Below are 7,662 nucleotides of genomic sequence, written 5' to 3' on the forward strand. Positions count from 1 at the left end.
AATATAGATGAGAAATATTCAGATGAGAAGCATTTAAGACCTCACCCACTCCTCAGGTTCCACACACCGATTGCACCTTTGGTCTCTAATATGCCCACTACTTCCCTGGTAATCCTCTTACTCTTAATATACTCAGAAAAAAAGCTTAGGGCTTTTCTTTGATTTTCTTTTACCTCACATGAAGAGAGGGGATTCAGGGAGTTCAGAGGCAAAGAACTGCCACCTCCCCCTCCATGCCTCTAAATTCCCTCACCTTAAACATGGAAAATGAAAAAAGTCTCCAGTGGACCTTTGCATCCAGCATCTAACTGGTGGTGTAGTGACAAGGTGGACAGTATCTCCCCAGGGCAAACTCACCCAATTATTTCCCTTTCTCACCCCATCTCTTTCTAGCTTCAAGGATTGAAAGCCTGTCCTTAGTCTCAAGGTTTATTATTTCTCATTTGAATTTTTCTTCGTGACGATGCAGGACTGGAGCTTTTGAGTTATAGGGAAAGGCTGAATAAGTTGGGGCTTTTTTACCTTCTTCACCACCCTGTCTACCTGTGTTCTCCACTTTCAAGGAGTTATGAACCAGTACCCCTAGATCTCTTTGTTCTATAACACTCCCCAGGCCACTGCCATTGACTGTGTAAGTCCAGCCCTGGTTTGACCCACCTAAATGCAACACCTTGCATTTATTTAAATTAAACTCCATCTTCCATTCATCAGCCTACTAGCCTAGTTGATCAAAATTTTGCTATATTCCCAGATAACCTTCTTCACTGTCCACTATAAAAGCAATCTTGGCGTCATCCACAAACTTACTAACCATATCTCATCCAAATCATTTATATAAATGATGAATAACAGTGGACCCAACACTGATCCCTGTGGCACATTGCTGGTCATAGACCTCCAGTTTTAAAACACCCTTTACCACCACCCTCAATCTTCTACATTAAAGCCAATTTTGTATCCAATTGACTAGCTCTCCCTGGATCCCGTGAGATTTAACCTTACTCATCAACCCACAATGAGGTACCTTGTCAAAGGCCTTGCTAACATCCATGTAGACAGTGTTTCCACAGTGCCCTTGTTTACTTTCTTGGTCATCCCTTCAAAAAACTCAATCAAATCCATGAGATATGATTTCCCATGCACTAAGCCATACTGATTATCTGAAATGAGTCCTCTCCAAATGCCAGTAGATCCTATCTGTCAGAATTCCCTCTAACAATTTACCCACTACAGATGTTATGCTCACTGGTCTGGAGTTCCCAGACATTTCCTGCAGCCTTTCTTAAATAATGGCGCAACATTAGCCACCCTCCAATCTTTGGGCATTTTACCCATGGCTGTCAATGATGTAAATATCTCAGCGAAGGACTCCACAATTTCCTCCCTAACCTCCCCCAAAGTCCTGAAATATCCTTCATTAGGTCCTGGGGATTTATCTACCTTAATGTGTTTTAAGACTTTTAGCACCTCCTGTAATGTGGACTCTCTTCAAACATCACTATTTATTTCCCACGTTCTGAGCATCCATGCTTTTCTCAACAGTAAATAGTGATGAGAAATATTCATTTAGGACCTCACCCATCTCTTGTTGGCTCCACCTATAGACAACCTTGCTGATCTTTAAGTGGCTCTATTCTCTCCTTAGTTACTCTTTTATCTTTCATGTACTTGTACAGTCTCTTTCGATTCTACTTTAGCTTTTCTACCAGAGTCATCTCATGTCCCCTTTTAGCCCTATTGATTTCTCCCTTAACTGTATTCCAACACTCTCTGTACTCCCCAAGTATCCACTTGATCTCACCTGTCTATACATGTCATATCCCTCCTTCTTTTTCTTGACCAGGACCTCAATAACTCTAGTCATCCAGGGTTCCCTGCTCCTGCCAACCTTACCCTTCACTCGAACAGGAACATGCCAGCCCTGAACACTCATTAACTCACTTTTGAAAGCCTCCCAGTTACCAGATGTCCACTTGCCTGCCAACAGCCTCCCCAGTCGACTTTTGAAAGTTCCTGTCTAAGGCCACTAAAATCAGCCTTGCCCCAATTTAGAACCTTAACTTGTGAACCAGACATAACCTTTTGCATAGCTATTTTAAAACTAATGGAATTATGGTCCAAAAGTATTCTCCCACTAACACTTCCATCACTTGCCCTGTCTTAGTTCCCAAGAGGAGGTCAAGTCTTGCCTCATCTCTGGTAGGACCATCATGCATACTGTATGAGAAATTCTTTCTGAACACACTTAATAATTTTTTCTCCATCCAAGCCTTTAACACTATTGCAATCCCAGCCAATGTTAGGAAAGTTAAAATCTCTTACTACTACAACCAAAATATTTTTGCAGCTATTTGTGATCTCCTTGCATATTTATTCTTCAATCTTCTGCTTACTATTGGGGGACCTATGATACATGCTATCAAAGTGATCTCCCCCCTTTTATTTCTCAGTTCTACCCATATAGACTTAGTGGAGGAGCCCTCAAGTATTCTCTCAGTACTGCTGTGATGAGGTATTTTTTATGAATAAGGTATATTTATGAAATTAAAAAATTATGGGCAAAATGCCAGCCTGCTCCCAACAAAGGGTGGGCATCTGACCTCCATTAACCATGAAAGCAGGTCCTGAAATCCGTGGGGAAAATTGCCACTCTGTGTGTGTTGTTGGGTAGAGTTGCTTCACAATGAAACAATGTATCCAGGCCCTCGGGATTTATTGTTATGTTTAATTATCTTTTGTTGGTTAACTGCTGAGTAACTTGAATAACAACAGCTCAGACATACCAGCTGGTTCTAAAGGCTGCAAATAATTGGGTGCTGAAGTAAAATCAGGAGTCACTAGAGAAACTCAGCAGGTCTGGCAGCTTCTGCAGAGAGAGAAATAGAATTAATGTCTGAGGTCAAAAACCTTTCATCATAAGAATGGATGTTGAAGTTTGTTGGTGTGTCTGAGGACAGGGTCCAGGATGTTAGTACTTGCTGCATCATCTACTGAAGCAATTGCTACCAATTGCTGTTGGGTGAGAGTTAACAGAACCCTCTGGGGCACATCATGACCTAACGGAATGGAAAATACAGGGTTAAATGGCCTTGTTTCCTCAAGCTACACTGTGTAGTTGCTTCACCACCAGTCCATCACTCAAAGTGGGTCTCAACCACTTTAACGGGTTATCTTTGGTGTGGAATATTAACAATCTTTATAATGAATTCCAAATTCTGCAACTTATTCCATAGAGAAATCAATATAAATGTTTAGGAACTACAGTTGTGGTTTCTGGTGATGGGTGTCTAAAGCAAATTAAAAGATCCTAGATGACCAATTGTCAGTTCAGATAACACCTATTTTACAGGTGGTAAATGTATTCCAAAGTATATCCAGTATCTAAAACATTTCAATTTGTAAAGTATGTGAGCATTTGCCTGCCTGATGGTCACCTTTCCATACCTCCATTCAATGGCTTACTCAACTCGAGATCTGAGGTTCTGATTGACCCTCTTCCATTGTGTTCTCAAGATTTCCCTTACTCTCCTTCTTGCTCTGGGAGGTATCTCTTGTTCTAGGAGTTGCTGTCAGCTGCTTGGGAGGTTTGGCCTTTGCTGTGGGTGTGGCTCTGGGAGTTGTTGAGTCTTCATCTAGGAGTTGCTGGCTCTTGCTCTTTGCAAAATGACAGTTCTTGCATTAGAAACCATTGTGTTGTGACAGCAGACAGCTCTATTGTCATTTAAAAATGGCATATACTCCTTTCTCCTGACACAAAGATTGATGCCATCCTGACTATTGTTTACTTGATTGTCTGAGCCTGTGCCTCCATTTTGTTAATTGGTTGGCTGCTATATAATTGAATTCAGCCAACTGCATCTGCAGTGGTGCCCACTCTGCGTGCAACCCTGGGATCTACTTATTGATATTACATTGTGCACATTTGTCAGCCTGGACTCTTCGCTCCAATATTCCACATGCTCAAGTTCTCGAATGGGACTAAGGATCGTTCTGATTCAGATGCAAAAAAGTTGTCAACTGAGAATAGCAGAAACCAAAACTAATTGGAGTGCTTGGAGGTTCCTAATTATAATAGTTACAGTCTGACAAATATGTGATGAGAAAATTCATATTCAATGTTAGGTTTGTCCTAACATGCCACGACTTACTTTTGAATTTATAAGTCTCAATAAGTTGACCTGTTTGTAAATTCCACACAATAACAAGAGCCATTTCCTTAAGTGTACAGTGGTACAAATGGTAGCTCAATTATAAATATTATTAATGTCAATTATTCCATCACATTTATATCTATTAGAGCATAACAATAGTAAATATCTCCCACCAAACATTTCAGTTAATTCCAGCCTCCAATTTCATCAGTTTGTAGCGCTCCCAAGTCAGATGATTGTCCTCACACTCCAGAGTTTGAACACACAATCCAGATTGACACAACAACTCAGCAGTGAAGGAGTGCTACATTTGGCAGTCTGCCTCTTGGATAAGACGTTAAGCCAATTTGCATCATCTGCCAGTTCAAATTTACATAAAAGATCCCAAGACACTATCTGAAGAAAGGCACAGAACTTTCCTAGTGTTCCAGCCAACTTTCCGCTGTCAGAAACAGTCATTCATCTCATTTTTCTGTTTGTGGCACCTTGCCATGCATAATTGGCTGTTGTATTTACCTTATTTATTACCAGGAACAGTTGTAAAATTATATCAGCACTGCCAGAATATTATAAATGATGGTTCCTGCCAGAACCATCTGGGATATCTTGGGAAGATTTGCCATCGCCATCTTTCTTGCTGGATCTGATACCATCTTAGGCAGAAGATAGGGCCTGTCTTGATGAAACAGTAAAGGATTATTACATATTTCTTAGTAGCTAGTTATAGTACATCTAAGATACATAATTGCCTCTTATTAAACATCAGGCTCAGTGTAAGGGTAAATACACATCAACATTTTAGAACTTAGAGAAGTACAAAACAACTACAGGCCCTTCAGCTCATCATGTCTGTGCCAACCATGATCCATTCTAAACTAATTCTATCTGCCTGCACATCGTCAGTCTCCCCCTATTTCCTGACTGTTCATGTATCTGTCCAAATGCCTCTGACATATTGTTACCATATCTGCTCTATCACCTCCCCTGGCAATCAATTCCAGGCACCTACTAATTTTTTTTAAAAACCTACTTTGCACATTTTCTTTAAACTTTCCCCTTCTAGCTTAAACCTTTGACTTCCAGTAATTGACATTTCCACCCTGATTGCTTCTTAACCTCTGACGCCGTAGTGAAAACGATCTAAGTTTGTCCAACCTCTCATTATAGCTAATGCACTCCAGTCCAGGCAACCTCCTGGTAAACATCTTCTGCACCTTCTCCAAAACCTCCACATGCCTCCTATAGTGTGGCAATTAGACCTGCACACAATATTCCCAATGTGATCTAACTAACGTATTATACAGCTGCAACATGACTTGTCAACTTTTACACTCAGTGCCCAATTGATGAAGACAGCATTCCATATGACTTCTTTACCAATTCCTTTAGCACCCATGATGCCACTTTCATGGAATTGTGGACTTGCACATCATGGTCTCTCTGTATATCAATGCTCCTAAGAGTCTGCCATTTATTGTATAATTTCCACTTGCATTTGATCTCCCAAAATGCATCACCTCACACTTGTCCAGATTAAGCTTCATTTGCCATTTCTCTGCCCAACATTCCAGCTGATTTATATCTTCCTGCATCCTTTGACAACCTTCTTCACTATTCACAACTCTTCCAATTTTCATGTCATCTGCAGACTTACTAATCAGACCATTCAGATTTTCATCCATGTCATTTATATATGTTACTAACAATAGAGATCCTAGCATTGATTTTTGTAGAACACCATTGATATAGACCTGCAGCCAGAAAAACACCCTCTACAACTACCCTGTATCTTCAATGACCAACCCAATTTTGTATCCAATTTACCAACTCACCGTGGATCCCATGTGACTTAATTTTCTGGATCAGCCTACCATGAGGAATTTTGCTGAATGTTTTAGACCACATCCATTGCCCTATCCTCATCAATTACCTTCATAATTTCCTCAAATAACTCAATCAAATTTGTGAGACAAGACCTCGCTCACATGAAGCCATGCTGACTATCCTATGATGACTTTAATCTATTCTAGAAATGACCCCGATTGATGCAATTGGCACCTGAAGGACTTCTCATTGGTTACATGTAGATCCTGTGTGCTCAGATAGGTAAGTTAACTGCATGCACTCTGGTTGTAGTTGCAGCTATATTCCATTTCCAAACTGCATTTGTGATTCCTATGAGAATGTAGGGCAACACTAGCCACGTTTAGCAGAGAGAGACGTAGGCTGAACCTGGCAATCAAGGACTCCACTGAACCTCTATGTTCCTTTCTTCCTTACAGTCCATGTCAAGCCCATCAGTACTGAGCTACTGCACATTCCCAAACAAATCTTTTAATTACAAACTTCATTTCACAGGGATAGCCATGCCGAGTATCGTGCTGCACTGTCCCCACCTTGAAACAAGGGTAGCAGTGAATGACGATGCATTGCACTCTCATAGTAACCTATATCCATCAATGTACTACTGGCTCTTCCCCAACTAACATATTGAGTGACCACCTTTCTGAAATTACTGTCCACTCTGCCTCCAAGCTGGTTGTCTCCAGTATCCAGAACTGACTTCCTACTACAGCAGTGGCCCCCAAAACCTCATTGAATTTCATTGAACCAATCCCCAGTGACATGGTCAGTATTGATTTATGAAAGGGAAATCATGCTTGACAAATCTACTGAAGCTTTTCGAGGGTGACCTTATAGAAGTTTATAAAATCATGAGGAGTGTGGATAGGGTAAATAGACAAGATCTTTTCCCTGGGTTGGGGAGTTTAGAACTAGAGGGCATAGGTTTAGGGTGAGAGGGGGGAAGATATAAAAGAGACCTAAGGGGCAATGTTTTCATGCAGAGAGTGGTGCGTGTGTGGAATGAGCTGCCAGAGGATGTGGTAAAGGCTAATACAATTTCAACATTTAAAAGTCATCTGGATGGGTATATGAATTGAGAAAAGTTTGGAGGGATATGGGTAAAGTGCTGGCAAATGGGACTAGATTAACTAAGGATACCTGGTCAGTATGGACAAGTTGGACTGAAGGGTCTGGTTCCGTGCTGTACATCTCCATGACTCAATGTAACTAATATTTACCATGGCCCACTCAGTGTAATGTATTTCTGGATCCTGGCTGCACAAGTCCAGGCCCTTGGACTGATATCAAATGATGCCCTTGACGTACTGTGTCATTTCCCCCTGACTGAATTATGTTTTTCTTTACCTGCCTGAGGCCTACTTCTCTGAGACACGGTCATTTGGTTGAAGCTTGTGCAGGGTGTTCCTCACCTTTGCTGCTGGCACTTGCTGCATGTCTAAGATTGACTTACAGTAGTGCCTGACAGTCCAGCCCTTTGCATTTCCCAAGGCTAATCCCCCTTGCCTGCACATCCCTGGACACTATGGACGATTTGGCATGGCCAATCCACCTGATCTGCACAGGAGGAAACCACACAGACACAGGGAGGATGTGCAAACTCCAAACAGACATTCACCCAAGGTTGGAATCAAACCCAGGCCCCTGG

The sequence above is a fragment of the Chiloscyllium punctatum genome, chromosome 5 (assembly GCF_047496795.1).
Source record: "Chiloscyllium punctatum isolate Juve2018m chromosome 5, sChiPun1.3, whole genome shotgun sequence".
NCBI classification, from domain to species: domain Eukaryota; kingdom Metazoa; phylum Chordata; class Chondrichthyes; order Orectolobiformes; family Hemiscylliidae; genus Chiloscyllium; species Chiloscyllium punctatum.